This window comes from Phyllostomus hastatus, unplaced genomic scaffold (assembly GCF_019186645.2).
Source record: "Phyllostomus hastatus isolate PE091 unplaced genomic scaffold, TTU_PhHast_1.1 phas_scaffold_345, whole genome shotgun sequence".
Classification (NCBI taxonomy): Eukaryota; Metazoa; Chordata; class Mammalia; order Chiroptera; family Phyllostomidae; genus Phyllostomus; species Phyllostomus hastatus.
The window spans coordinates 16,120,200-16,136,114 of NW_025334024.1; the positions used below are offsets into that span (position 1 = coordinate 16,120,200).

The following is a 15,915-nucleotide window of genomic DNA, read 5'->3' on the forward strand; positions in this document are numbered from 1 at the left end:
CCTGGACAGACCTCATAAATATTCATTTCTACCAAATAACCACCACGTAACTTTTATTTTCTTATTTATCCTCTTCACACCCCCTCATGTGTAAGAATGCCTGCTCTCATTAAGCCTTACCAACAATGTGTGATAGAGCAATGAAACAAAACAGAAAGTCCTAAGATATACTGTCAAGAATAGAAAATATGGTAAAACATTACCTCAAATCAGCGAGGAAAAGGGGGCCTTTTACAGTTGAAACAAAATCATAATAACTAAAGCTTTGCCAGAATTTTTTTCTGGAAAGAAACAATTTGGCTATGTATCCATATACCAAAAGAAACCCCAGCTTGATCAAAGATTTAAACATAAGAACTGAGAAAAATAGCCCTGGCTGTTGTAGCTTAGTGGATTGAGCGCAGGCATGCAAACCAAAGGGGTTGCTGGTTTGATTCCCAGTCAGGGCACGTGCCTGGATTGCAGGCCAGGTCCCCAGTAGGGGAAATGTGAGAGGCAACCACACATTGATGTTTCCCTCTCTTTCTCCTTCCCTTCCCTTCTCTCTAAAAATAAATAAATAAAATATTTTTTAAAAGAACTGAGGAAAATAAAGAGTATTATTCTATCTAGTCAAAGCTCAAAGACATAAAATAAATACAACAAAAACACGAGTGATAAAAGAATAAACGGAAAAGCTGAACTTCATCAAAATTTATAACTTTTGTGCCGCAAACAATACCACTAAAGACTGAAATGACAATCCACGGGATGAGAGAAAATATTTCCAAATCATATACAAGCACACCTTGGAGATAGTGCAGGTTCAGAGCCAGACCACTGCCATAAAGCTGAGTTCTGAAATAGAGTTGTAATCTTTTTGCTGGTGGAGGGTCTTGCCTTCCATTTGTATAGAAGCACAACACCTGTGAAGCACAATAAAGTAAAGCACAATAAAAGGTGGTATGCCTGTATCTGAGAAGGGACTTGTATCCAGAGTGTATAAAGAAACCTTACAGAAATAAAAAAAAAACACCTCAATTTAAAAAATGCATGAGGGATTTAAGTAGACATTTCACCAAAGAAGCTGTACAAATGGCCAATAAGCTTATGAAAAGATTCTCAACATCACTACTGTCAGGGAAATGCAACTCAAAACTATAATGAGATTCCACTTCCTACCCACTAGGATGGCCACAATAAAAAAGACAGACAATGGCAAGTGTTGGTGGGTATTCAGAGAAACTAGTACACTCACACATTGCTCGTGTGAATGTAAAATAGAGCATCTATCGTACAAAACATTCCGGCAGTTCTTCACAAAGTTAAACACAGAATTAACATATGACTTGGCAATTATACTACTAGGAATATGCCCAAAAGAAATGAAAACATATGTCCACACAAAAACTTGGTCACCAGTGTTCATACCAGCATTATTCATAATAGCCAAAAAGTGAAAACAACTCAAATGTCCCTCAGCTGATGAATGAATAGAGTGTGGTGTGTCCTTACAATGAAATACTATTGTGGAGAAAAATAACATACTAAAACATGGGGGTACTTTGAAAACACCATTCTCAGTGAAAGAAGCCTGTCATGACAGACCACATACTGTATGATTTCGCCTATGTGAAATTTCCAGAAGAGACACACCTATAGAGAGAGTAGATGTAGTGGTTGCACAGGGCTTGAAAGCTCTGGGGAAATGGTTTTGAGGTTCATTTGAAGGGAGAGTAAAATATTCTAAAATTAGATTGCAAAAATGGCTGCACAACCCTAGGACAATATTAAAATACTGAATTGTACACTTCCAATAGGTGAATTGTATACTCTGTGAGTTACATCTCAACAAAGGTGTTGGAGGAAAAACAGACAAAACTGAGACATAGTGTTGGAAGTCTAGACTAGTAGTTAGGGGAACAGCATGCAGAGTGGGAAAAAGAGGAATTAAAAAAACATGAAAGGCTACAATACATCCCAGTTTGGGAGCCAAGAAAAGAATGCACGTGAAAGACATTAAAATGCTGAAGTTTTTTAGAGTGTAAGGAGTATTGGGAGTCGGGGTTGATAAAGATAATCTAGGACAGAGAATGGATAATGTCACTGTTTTTACTACAATCTACTGGGCAAAAGGCTACTTTGAAAAACCAGTGAGAGAAAGTGAAATACCATATGATTTCACTTACCAGCGTATGTGGAATCTAAAGAACAAAATAAACTAACAAACAAAGACAGACTCATAGATACAGAGAACAGACTGACAGCTGTCAGAGGAGAGGGGGTTGGGGGTCTGAATGAAAAAGGTAAAGGGATTAAGCAAAAAAATATATTATAGAATCATACACCTGAAACCTATATAATTTTTATTAACTAATGTCACTCCAATAAATTCAATTTAAAAACTCACAGACAGATCACAGTATAGTGATTACCAGGGACTAAGGGGGGTGGGCAGGTACAAGAGGGTAAAGGAGGTTAAATGGTGATGGGAGGAGACTTGACTTTGGGTGGTGAGCACACAATACAATATACAGATGATGCATCATAGAATGGTACACCCAAAATCTGTATAATTTTATTAATCAATGTCACCCCAATGAAAAAATAAAGAAAAGAAAAAAATAAAAATCATAATTGTTTCCATAAACACAATTTCCTTTAGGCAGAATACTCCAATTGTCTTTGTTCAATGCCCTTTATCTAATCTGTTGGGGATGCACAGCAAGGCACAGAAAGCACATTTGTGATTAGATTAACCTCTAATGCATTTGAAAAATAGGCTTTAGTGGATATAATTTACTTGCACTAATGTACTTTTTATTAAACATGATTTAAGTAGAACCTTTCTCAGGGGTGTGGCTGGAGGAGTAAACAATGGATTAAGTGATAAATTAATAAATTAAGAAAAGGGGGAGCAGAGGGGACAATTTTTAAATTTAATTGTTTAAGTCTTTAATTCATTGACATTGTTCAAAACTAAAAAAAATTAATTAATTAATTAAACAGCTCAACAAAAAGTTTCTTCCCAACCATTTCCACCCACTTTCCATCTCTTTTCACTTGCCTACCCCAAATAATCCCTTAATAATTTTTTGTGTATCTTTCTTAAGTTTGCCTATGTAAATATAAATACTTATGTGTTAGTTTTATTCACTTTTAATATGAAAGGTAGCAAACGATGCTCAGTTCTGCATCTTGGCTTTTTAACTTAATGATATCTTATGAATGTTTAGATAGTAAGACATAGAGAGCCTCCTCATACACTTTATTTTATAGCTGCAACTATAGTTTTTTATAGTTTACTATTCAGTTTGTATGAACATATCATAATTTCACTAGACTCAATCTTTTAGGATTACAAACAATGCTGTCATTAATAGCCTTTATCTCACCTCACACATATGTACAAGAAGAAATGGGATTTCTAGGTCAAAAGCACAGACACTTGTATGTTAGCAACTGTACCAATTTATATTCTCACTGGTGATGTGCGTGAATGCCCGTTTCCTCATAGACCCACAAACAGAGTGCATTATCAAAGTTTTTGAATTACGCCAATCTGAAAGTTTCAAAAACTGTATCACACTGTAGTCTTGATTTGCATTTCTCTTCTTACATGTGAAGTCAAACATTGATTCTACAGTTAAGAATAATAAAGGAATTATCAACCTTTTATCTAGATAACCCAAGATAGACAACCCTGAAAAATAACCCTAATAGCTAACAATTTTTTTTTTAGTTGAGAGGGCTTTATTTCTGTATGCCAAGCATGAGTCTACCTTAAGGGACTACCATAGTCCCTCTGCCTGGAACAGTCTACCGCCCCACTCTGCATTCACATTTTATAATATTTATCTTACATTAAATGTCACTCCCTTGGTGAAACCTAGGTGAGCCACCTGTCCTATGTAGCTACCCAGTGTCTCTGACACACCATTCTGTTTTCTTTCTCTCCATAGAACCCATGGCTACCTGATTCTTTTCTGGTTTATGTGTCGATTGACCTGTACGCACACCATTGTATCCCCAGTATCTGACACAGTGCTTGGCACACAGTAGGTGTTTAATAACTATCTGTTGAATAGATAAATTCCCAACTTCTGGAATGAGATAAAAGGGGTTAAGTTTCTAAACATTTTCTAAACAGGGTTTTCTGGAAAATGGAGTGTGGGAAAGGAATTTGGCCATGTCCTTGGGCTGAGAATGCCTACAGGCAGCCCCTAACACTGAAACTTTATTCTTAAAGCATTTTAACTCCGTGCTAACTTTGAGCAGTGGACGTGAGACCCACCCTCGGTTAAGTTCAGGTTAGGTTTGGGACCCTGGGATATTTTCTTTCATCCATAATCACTGGATCAAGTCCTATAAATCAAATAGTTAACACACAAAACACAAACAAGGTCATAATTTGTTTCTTCCTGCCCTCTGTTTTTCTTGGCAAGGAAAAACTCAAGCTTTTCCTGACTGGGGATGGGTAATGACACGGGGGGTGGGCGGGGGGTGATTCATTGAAAGTGGCCTGAGTAACTGGCCTTTCATTTCTTCTCATTCTTTTCCCTTATTGTCCCAACTCATGTAAGGAAACACATTGAATAAAATAATTCTCCTGCTGATAAAGAACCTTCCCTTGACTCTTTGTTCACATGCAGCTATATGTTCCCAGAATCAAAATCTTGGAGCTTGGAGGCCAGTGTGGCTCAGGGTGATGTGATGGGCATTTCTGATAGAGAAGGAAAGCCAACAACCCTGGCTTATGGAAGCCCCTTCTTTTACCCCCTTTTCTTAACAAAACTGTCTCTTTTGTTAGGAAATTCTTCCTGCCCCCAGGGACCCTGGCAGGAGTTGAGTGTGGCTGTGGGTGAGTCTGAGAATCTCAGCTCCCCGTTTCTAAGATGGGTGTCATAATACCAGTACATTCCTCTTAAACGTGGGACATGAATGTCAACTATTCCTAAGGCCCTGACAGAGAAAAGTGGTAACAATAAAAATATTCAACTTAATAGTACACATGGATCACAATATTAAGAGAAACAGCAGAATATACTATTTTCATCTTTCACACTATACACTGCTGTTGTATTTGAAATATTTTGATATTTTTTAAAAGAAATAAATAAAATTAAAAACATCAATAGAAAAAGGCTGCACAATAATAAACCAAAACACTAAGGGCTATCTCAGGGGTGAGGGCTGAGAGATGATTTTCATTTTCATCTTTATACTTTTGTGTACTTTGTAGTTCTTTATGCAGATTATTTATTAGCTTTGTAACTACAAAGAAACAATAATAAAAGGGTATTTTATTTAAGTAGGTTCACGTGCCCCAACCTTCCGTACCTTTCTGTGGAAGTGGAACAATTTGTTTTCCAAGAGGCGGGCGTAGGAGGACACGAGTGGGCCAGGAAAGGTGGGGGGACAGACGTGACTCTGATCCGGGTCAGGGCGAGGCTGTGGAAAACTACCAGTTGATGCCACACCCTCAGCATGGTTCTGGGGAAGGCCACTGTTAAATCACCCCGCCATTGTTTTTGTTCCCCCTCCACATGAGAGAGTCCCAGTGCCTCTCAACTGCCGTGGAACATCTAGCTTCCTCGCCTTTTGTCATTTTTGTTACCTCCCTTTGAGCCTACTGCCAGGGCACTCCACCATCTCTGTGGGTTCCCAAGGGGACCCGCTCCTCCCACAGGGGACCCAGCCAGGAAAGGGAGAGTGAGAAGATAAATCTGTGGGTCCCCGTGTTGTAAGTTGGTGGGGTTTGTGGACTTTTCAGAAGGGACTCAATGAATAGCACGCCTCCTCAGGCTCTGAGTCAGTGGCGGCTCCGGGTAGTCAGGAGACGGATGATCTTCTGCTAAGGACAGAGGTTGTCGACTGTGGCTGAGTGTGTGCCCAATAGTCTTACACCTGAATTAGACAGACTTTCCCATCAGTCCTGGCAGCAGTGGTGCAGGGGGCAGGGTGGCCTCCCCGTGTGGAGGGAGAGGACTTGTGCTCCCTCCAAGGGTCTGGTTCCTAAGAGACAGGAAAAAGGAAGACACTGGGCAACTCATACCCAGTTTCTCCTAACGCTCTCCCTTCCCTGAGTGCCAAAGATGAAGGCACGAGGAGGAGACCGGAGCCTTAACGTTAATTGATGACCTGCTACGGGAAGGAAATACGTGGAGTGGGGAGAAAGCACTTTCCTCTCCAAAAGTTCTTACTACGTCTTGGATTACAGAACACTTTAAGAATATAGAGCAAGCTATAAGCCACCACCTCAGAAAAGTGCACATAAATGCTGTACTTCAGCATTAATGGTTTGTATCTGCCTGCCTTTCCCTTTCTTCTGGCCTCAGTACCCAGATCCTCCTCGGAGAAACTGTTCCCAGGCCAGTCTGTGCGAAGCTAGTGGGGCTGCCAATCAATATGCTCGGCCTCCCTTTGCTTGCAGGTGGATTTAAGGCAGCCCATCAGGGAAAGAGAACTAAGAGGGTAAGATTGCTGATTTACCTGAAGAATATGAAACCAGAGAAAAGTAAAGCTGGAGGCTCTTCACAGCTGTTTTGTCTGCCAAGTGGAAAGAGTCTAAAGAATAGGGCCGGACAAAGCAGAAAGATGCCCTGGGGACACTGTTGAACCCTTGAATATAGTCTTAATGAAATCTAGACTTGTTACAGGAACCGCTAAATTTGCATGTTTTTTTTTCTCAAGCTAGTGTGAGGTAGGTTGCTGTCCCTTGCAACATCGCACACAGAAGTTGGCCTCCACCCACAGGGGTGCTTAGACTATGAAGCCCAAACCTCCCCTGGATGTCCAGAGGCCCTTCTGTTAGTGGTGCCCATTATATATTTGAAAATTGATCAAGTACTCTAAAAGATTCAGATAGAACTGGTCACCTCACGTGGGGCAGAAAGCCTTGCTTCTTCACGTGGGAGCCATCTCTGCCTGCCAGCAACTTGGAAACTGTACTGAAAGCACAGGCTGGAGGGCAGTACCTTGAGAGAAAACAAGTAGTAGCATGGGTGTGTTAAAATGCAGGAAATGCTAGGAGAGAGTGACTAGTCCTCTTTTTCTTTATAGATCATGAATGAGAGTTGGAGGTGGAAAGGAGAGAAAGAGAATCCCGCCCAAACCAAAGAGGATGTGTCTGCACAAGTTACCCTGCAAAGATGCCAACCTGATATGGGGTAGTCAGAAAGAGCTAGAAAGCTATAGGATAATGACAGCTAACATTTTAATCATTTACTCCAAGCTAGACGCTACACTAAACCCTTTACATGCATTATAACAATTGTAGGTACTAGTGTTATTCCCATTTCACAGGGGGTTCAACTGAGACTGAGAGAGATTAGGAACTTGGTGAGATGGTCCTGCAACTCACAGAACCAGGACTGCACAAACAGGGCCGTCTGATTCCTGCAATTCCCAACCACCACGCCTTCCCCCTCTGTCCAAAGAGCTGGATTAGAATCTAGCTTGTGACCTGCTGGTTGAATGACCTAGAGCAAATCAGCCTCTCTGAGCTTGTTGCCTCACCTGGAAAATTCAGATATTATACTAAATAACTTAAAAAAACAAACAAACCCTCTTTCAACTCCAAAATCCCACCCCCTCCAAAAAAAAGTTTCCAAAACTTAATCCCTAATTTACCAAACTAGGATTTGTATTCCTGCTCTGAGCTTTCCTGCTCAAGACCATATAGATTGGCTTTCCCATGGATTTAGGATCAAAGGGCTCCTTTCGGTTCTGTGTTCCTTTGAAATGGATTCAAAGGCATGGTTTTCAAAGTGCAGCGGGGACTGGAAGGTCTTCATCCTTGCTGAGTGAATCAGCATCCCAGAGCACAGGTGACAAGTCCTGACCCATCCCGTCACTGTCTGATAAGCCCAAAGGTCACAGCTCTAAATGACCCCACTTTTCCTTCTTCCTGGCCCTTTTGTGGGTTTTCTGATAAGGTGCCCTAAGTCATCTGTGACACTGTTTTTTCTCTCTGCAAACACAATCCCCAGGGCATGCACTCCGCCTGTGAGCTCCCCAGCTGCTTCCAGCTCTCCTTCTGCTCACAGCCCTTTAATTGCTGCATTCCAACAAATTAGCCATGTGACAGAAGATTATTTTTAACTTCAATAGAACAGCTCCTTCTCTTTTAATATATCATGCTTGGCCCACATTCCCTCGGTGAAAAGGGCACCATCGGCTACTTCTGAGAACTTTTAATTACTCTAATTGTTTGCAAAACTCTTAGAAGCTTGGGGAGAAAATGCATTTCTTTCCCCTTTCCCAGTTTTCCCATTTGCTATTTAATAGAAGCTGAGACAGAGCCCGACCTGGAGACTTACAAGCTTTAATGGGTCTCCCCAAATCCCCTCTAGCCTTCTCTCAGCTGTTCTCAACGGGATGGGTTTCTACAGTGCAAATCCACTGGTAGGATGGAGAGGAAAAGTTCCGGAGTGAGAGAGACTCCCACCCCAACCCTGTGCGGAGCCCAGAAGGTGGCAGGGTGGGAATGGCCAGTGCCCCAGGAAGACTGAGCACTTAGCACCTCTTAGGTCTGAGAACCCTCCCAGAAAGTCCTGAGGACTGAGCTTGCCACTGAATCTGAGCCTTTCACCTTCTAGTAAATCACACACAACAAGGCGCATCTCAGCGATGCCAGGTGCACCAAAGACCCTTCTTCAATTTTTCTGAATTTCTTAAACCCCAGATATTTCTCCAATCTCAAGAGGCCAAGTGGGAAACGTGGCCAGAAATGACTGTGATTGTATCACCTTCACCTCCTAGAAAGATACAGAAGTGCATTGAAGTTCGGGTCTCCCCAAACTGAGAAGTGTAGTACAATTTCTTATACCTGAGTTTTGCAAGGTAATCCAGGTTATGCCAGTATGCGTATGCTTCCAGCTATTTTGTATGCTATACGCAGTTTGACACGTCATGAATTAGAAAAAGATAGTTGTGTGTGTGTGTGTATGTGTATATGGGTTTGGGATGTGCTTGTGTGTTGAGAAGGGGGAAGAGAGCGTATTCCAGGCAGTGGGAACAGCACGTATGCGAGCTGTCAGGTGGGGAAAAACATGATGTGTTTGAGGAATTTTTAAAAGGCCAGCGTGACTGGACTCTACAGATAATAACACCTTATGTCCTCCAGTAGAGTTCTTTCAAGTTTTTAAAATTGAGGTATAATTTGCATAAAACAAAATGTCTACATTTTAATGTATAGGTCGAGTTTTGACAATTGCAAACATTCACCACCCAAATCAGAATATAAACTTTTCTATCTCTTCAGAAAGTTCCATGGTTTCCCTTTCCAGTCAATGCCCTCGGACCCCACCAGCCTCAGGCAGCACTGTTCTAATCTCTGTAACTACAGACTCACCTTATTTATTCTTGATTTACCAGCACATGAATGGAATGACACAGTGTGAACTTTTTTGTGGGTAACTTCTTTCTTTCCATGTTATGTTTTCGAGATTCACCTGTGTTGTCCCAACTCATATGAGGTTTTCCTGTTGGATATGGGGGAATAAGGAGAGATTAATACATTCAGGCCCAACCAGAACAATTTCATTCCTGATAGAGTTCCCTAGGATAGGCTTAAGGCAACTGCCATAGACTGCGGCAATGCTATTTAAACACAGCAAGGTGCTTTTGATGAAAAAGAAGTTGGCAAAAAATATCTCATACCTCACCCTTGGACCCAGCCATTCTGCACTCAAGAATTTCTCTTACAGACAGATATACTCACACATGTGTGGCGTGTTTGTACAAGAATACAAATGGCAGGATTATTTTTCAAAGCTAAGGATTAGAAACAAAACTAATACCCATCAGAGTAGGGATCTGATTAAACAAACTATAATGAGTCTAGACAATGGAACACTATACAGTCTTGAAAAAAAAAATGAGGAGGTTTCTTATGTACTGAAATGAGGTGAGTCCCAAAATGAAGAAAGCCAAACAGAGAACAGTGTGTGTTCATTCACTCGCTCAACAAATCTGTGTGGGGCAACTACGGCATGCTGGGCACCCCCCTCCACACTGAGCAAACATCATGGTATGAAATCAAATCCCTTCCCTTGCTGAGCTCCCGTTCTAATGGGAGGAGCGAGAGAAAAAACAAACAAATGGAAAATATATTTGTGTGGTGAGTTATCATCTGTAAAATAAGAGAATAAAAGGGAGTAAGGTAATGTAAACATATTCTTTGAAATATGCACAAAATATCCATCTCGGAGCAGATACCCCAGCAACTGGTGGCACTGGGGAAGGGAACGAGGAAGGAGGGGCCTGGATAGAAGAACAAATGTTACTTTATGCTCTTTGTTTCTTCTGAACTTTCACATTATTGAAATGTGCTACCTAATCCAGAATTAATGAATACAATTACATTTTTTTTTACGTTGGAAGAAGTATTTGGCAGTATTTTCAAGCACCTGGGCCCTCGAGTAGTGGGAAGCGCCCGACCATTTTTTAATCAGGGCAGGAGGAAAGGGCCAGCTCCCAGCTGCCACTCCGGGCAGTGGTGAACCGAAGTCACAGTGGCACTTGGGCAAGATAAAAGAGGCACGGAGAGAACAGAAGGAAATAAAATCAGTCTTGAGTGACATATGTTTCATGGGTATTTATAAAAGACTTAAGCAGCTTCTTCCTAAATTTGAATTAATGTCAAGAGAAAAATCATTTCAGGAAGTGCAAGTTCCTCTCTTCAAACTTTTTGGGACCGTCCCATTCTGGTGTGAATCACTCAGAGCCAAGTTCATTCACAGGGAACATCTGTGTGTGTGGAGGTGGAGGGATGGGGAGCATAATAAAGAGGCCATCTGACACTGAACTTGGACACCTCTTGTCTTTTTCCCCCAGCTTCCCCTGGGTTGTCCATTTGTTTGGTAGTAGGGGAAGGAAGGTCAATAAAACATTTATGGTTTATTATTTGGGTTTATTCATAGAACATGTGAAAGTGACAATATGGAAAAGGAGCCTGACTGGAATCTGCACTCTTTGTGAATGTTTGTATTCCAGAAGCTTCCCAGAGTTGTTGGATGATTGTTCTATGATTATTAGAAGTCTCCTTATTGGTTGCTAGTCAACCAAAATGGGGGGCAAAAAAAGTTTGGCTTTAAATAACAAGTTTACAATTATTTATATTATCTCACAATAAATTACCCCTTTTAAAATCCTACTGTCATTTTCTTCTATCTTTATTAACTTTTAATTGCTAGTTAATATCAGAATACATTCTACCCTTTAAAAACTTTAGTGTTGCAAATAAAGTTTTGTTTCCCTTTCATCATTACCCACAATGCTAATTTAATTGGGCTGGAGAGTGGCTGGCAATAAATTACTTTATTATGGTGATTCTCATATGCTGCAGGCTGTGAGAACCACTTGTCTAACTGATACAGGACCCCAATATTTTTAGAAACTCGCTACCTAGAAATGATGGGAAATACATATTTTTCAATACAAAAAAACTGATTTTCTTTCTGTAAGTGAAGGGCGAGAGTTGTCTTTTGAGATAGATTGCATTTCAGCAAAACACTTCAGTAAACTGTGCAAATAAAAAGTCAGTATGGAATCCTAGAATGGAAGTTGAAGACAATGAGACCCTAAACTTATATAAAAGTTGTCTTTGACCTGGGCATGTTCCACTTCTGTAGATTACTAAGATGTGGCCTGAGACTAGGGATTGAGAGAAAACTGGTTGAAGAAGTTTCTTGCTGAGAGAGAGAGAGACAGAGAGAGAGAGAGAGCACGCGAGCATGAGAGAGAGAAGACTCCTGTGGCTCTGGCTGGTGTGGCTCAGTTGGTTGGAGCATCACCTTGTAACTGAGGGGTGGCAGGTTCAATTCCCAGTCAGGGCACAGACTTAGGTTGTGGTCTGATCCCAGTTTGGGCACCTACAATCCCTGGCCTGGGCACTCACAGGGAAAAGCAACCAGTTGATGTTTCTCTCTCACATCAGTGTTTCTCTCTCTCCCGCCTTCTCTCTCTGAAAGCAAGGGGGAAAAAATGTCCTCAGGTGAGGATAAATAAATAAATAAATAACCCTGTGGAAGGGCCAGGCTCAGGCACTTGAGGACTGTCCTGTCCAACACAGTAGCGCCAGCTGCATGTGATTATTTAATTTTAAATGTAAGTGAATTAAAATGAAATGAAATTTAAAATCCACTCCCCCAGTCACAATAGCCACATTTCAAGTGCTCAGAGCCACATGTTACAAGTGGCCCCCATGCTGGGTGCAAATATAGAACATACCCATCATTAAAGAAAGCCCTACGTATGGGACAGTGTGCCCCAGAAATTATCATCTAGGTGATAGTTTTTAATTTTCTTTCCTGAAATATAATTACCTACTTTATTACCATGCCTTTGACAAGGTCTCAAAAGAATAAGAGCAGCTCGCATTTATTGATCACTTAGGTATTGGTCAGTTTTTTTGGTTGCACCCAATAGGTTCCTCTCTCGCTAACTTCAGCACAAAGGGATTCAGTAAAGCATTTGGGTAGCTCACAGAATCCTTAGGAAAGTTAAGAAATAGACTCTAGGTTAAACATGCAGGAATGAAATTACACGTCTAAAATTACGCTCTGGAACTGGTTGACAAGCAAGCTGCAGTCTCTGCCACCATCCAGAAACTTCAGGGCTGCTAAGCTGCCACCGCAGCTGCTGGCTCCGGAATCACGTTGCCTTTGCCACAATCAGCACCAGCAAAATGGATGTTTCACACCTGCTTCTGCCTCCACATAACTCATGGTTCTAAAGTCTGACACAGTGGAATCCAAATCACAAACACAACCGCAGCTGCAAGGGAGTTTGAGAAAAGTGGTGGTTAGTTTTCCAGCCTCCAAGGTCCAGGAAGCGAGCTAGAAAAGGGGTTGGAATGGATTTTGAAAGAACCATCTAAAGAATCTGCCACCACCTGCTCTATGCCAAGTTCTGTCAACATGCCTGAGCTCATATTTCATTCGTACAAGAATTCAGTCAGAAAGACCTGTCATGGCCCCCATTTGACAGAGGAGGACGCTACAGGAACTGGTGGGGCACACAGGCGGGTTCTTAGTTGTGCTTCGAGAAATCAAATGAAGGCCTTCTGCCCACTCTCTCAGAGAGAAGTCAAGTGAAGCAGGGAAGGGACAGCGGCCTGGAGAGGCCCGGATGGAAGATGACAACCCCCGAGAATAAAGCAGCAGTCCCAAGGTGACAAAGGACAGCCAAATGAATTTGAGAACTCAGGGGTGGTGCTGCTGCATGAATTCATGCCAGGTCCCAGGGTCCCTGCCCTCTCCAGAAATCCATGCTGCCCCCACGGGAAGAACCAGAACTTACACACACAGAACAAAGACGTAAGAGCACCTCCCTGGTTAGGTTCTGACAACCCTGGTTGCCGTTCCGTGGCAGGGAACGGAGTGTAAAAGTAAAGAACTCAGCAGGAAAAGCTTCCAGAAGGAGGTGAGTTTCCAGGTGGTTTTTAGAGAAGTGTTGGTGTAGGTACAGCTCTCAGAAGGCAGAGAGTTTCAGTTGAAAGGTCTCACCTGCCCTCATGCCAAGGTTCAGAAGTTGGAGGGGCAGCCACTGTAGCATATCAAAGCCATGTCCTTGACTGAGGATAAAAGAGGTGAGTCAGTGTTTGAGAGAAAATAAAAATAAGCTGGTTGGGAAGGGAATTGACTGCAGGATAAAATCATGTAAATACCTTCCCATGATTATAGTTACATTAAAATATTAGTAAAGTATGAACTGAAATTCAGTTCGGAGCAGATTGGCAATTGCGGGGAGTAGGTTCTAGAAATTTTCTAAACAACACTCCAGGCTGACTCTCCTGATTTTCCTGTCGTGAGGGCTGCTCCTGTTTCTGCTCCCCTTCCCCATGCTGCAGCCCGAGGGCTCGGTCTGGGGGCTGGGACCCCTGTGCCTCATCATTGGCTCCCAGAAACATTCTTATAGGATCAAAAGATAAGCATCTCAGGAAGAACAAACCTCAGGGAAACTCAGAATAACCCGAGAAAGGGGCATCAACATCCCTGAAATGTGGTTGTAGACATGATTCTGATTATGCTTACGCTTTATCAAACAATATCATCAACCAATATGTTTAACAAGCCTTCCCATCTGCCAGGTTCAATGCTAAGCAACTTAATAATGCATTACATCATTTAACCCTCACAGCAATTACCTTTACTAAAGGCTCTCCCCATTTTACAGATAAGGAAACTGAGGCTTAGAGGTCCCACAGCTAAGAACTGGACTCCACAGCCCAGGGATTTAACCATCCTGCCATGCTGCTTTTATGTCTCCTTCCTTATCTGTGCTTCCCTACTGTTTTTCACATGTTTGATGTTTGCTTATTTGGCGGCCCCTCACGCCTCCAAAACCTAGACTTTTTAAAATTTTTATTTTGAGAGTATGTTTATTAAAGCTACAGACAGTGAAACAAAGTACGGGCTTAAGATAGAAGAGGCAAGATCATAGCAACAGGACTGAGCTGAGGTGGGGCTGCCTTGGCCCTTTAGAAGAAAAGTCCCAGAGGCAGAAGAAGTGAGCCAGCTGGGGTGTGTGGACTCAGGAAACAAGTTACAGAGGCAAAAGGAGGGCCCTTGGAGACAGGTCCAGGGGGGTGAGCCCAGGACTAGCTGCCCCTGCCTGCTGCTCCCCTGGTAGCAAGTCTCCCGGGAACCTTTAGAGCTTGGGAGAAAGGAAGCCAAGATACACGGCTGAGGAAAGCAGTGGCGGGAGGGAGGTAAGGCGTGGGTGTACTCGAGAGAGAGAGCTCACCAGGAGTTTCTTAAAGTGTGATGATCACGTCTACTTCATCTTCTGACACCCTTACCCCCAGCACCTGCCAAAGACTCATGGAGTGTGTGCTTACTTAATACATGTGAGCTGGATGGCGCTTTGTGACGCAACAATCATTCCCTTCATACGCTTATCGCGGCTGCGCTGCAGCATTCAACTGCTTCCAGGTAACTCGCAGATGAAGTGAGTCCTCTCATCTCATGTAGTGCCGAGGTCAAGTGTGAGGGTCTTGGAGCCAGTGACAGGTTTGGATCCTGTTTCAGCCACGTATGAGCTGTGTAGCCCTGTGCCAGTGTTGAAAGAAAATTATAATGCATTTTGCAATTTGTTAAGGGTTATCTGCAAAAAAAGAACTGCTGTTGGGGCATGAAGTAATACCTGGAAAAGTTTATGATTCAGATGCTTAAATATTTAAGTATTAAATTGCTTAAATATATACTTGAGAAATGTGGTGGGTGGGCGAGCTCTCAGAGGAGCCCAGGGTCTCACTAGAATAGCCAGCAGCCCTCTGACCCTCTCAGGCCCCTCCTGTTGAGAAAGACCAAGCAGCAAATACAGGGACTTGTGGTTAAATGTTAACTTGTGTTTATTTCTCTACAACTGCCTGCTGTTTAATTTGGCCAACCCAGTACAGATTCTTTCGTAAGCCTGCGTGTAATTTCTAAACACCAGACCTACGACCTTTACACACACGCTAAACATTTACAGAGTGGGAGAGTTCTCTTTTTTTCTCCCTCAGCAAATTGAATAAATACCAACATCCTCCTCTCCCCTCCAAAAGAGGATTCTTTGATCTACACTGAAGATAAACTGGTAATAATAATTCATCCTGATCAGCTAAGGGCTGTAAAGCAGATTCTTTGATAAGCCAATTAATATCAGAGGGCACTGGGGCTTGTTTCTTCCTGACGCTGACTTAGATTCTTCAAGCCATAGAATTTTAGAGCTGAAGAGAGACCTTTTAAGATTGTCTCATCAAACGGTATGATTTTAATGAATAAGAAAACTCTGAGCTCCAGAAAATGAAAACGCAGTTTAGACTCGTACAGAGGTTAATAAAGATCTGCAGAGAAAATATTTTGTCATTATAATACCTACAGCACCTTAAAGCGAGGTACTGCTTTTTGTTTCCTTTACAGTCTGGTGATCCAAGTACAGTATCTG

At 42.1% G+C, this 15,915-nt stretch overlaps 1 long non-coding RNA gene across 3 annotated transcripts; it reads right to left on the reverse strand.

The window, feature by feature from the left end:
- Positions 1-678: 678 nt before the first annotated feature.
- On the reverse strand, positions 679-14,839 carry LOC123806027. Of its 3 annotated transcripts, XR_006783412.1 has the most exons (5): positions 14,731-14,839; positions 13,491-13,558; positions 12,529-12,759; positions 9,335-9,464; positions 679-905 (listed from the first exon to the last, which is right to left on the reverse strand). It is a non-coding gene; the product is annotated as an uncharacterized LOC123806027 (long non-coding RNA). The 3 variants fall into 3 exon arrangements; XR_006783411.1 differs by lacking the exon at positions 13,491-13,558 and having other exon boundaries at positions 14,731-14,838; XR_006783410.1 differs by lacking the exons at positions 13,491-13,558; positions 14,731-14,839 and adding an exon at positions 13,285-13,450.
- Positions 14,840-15,915: the final 1,076 nt, after the last annotated feature.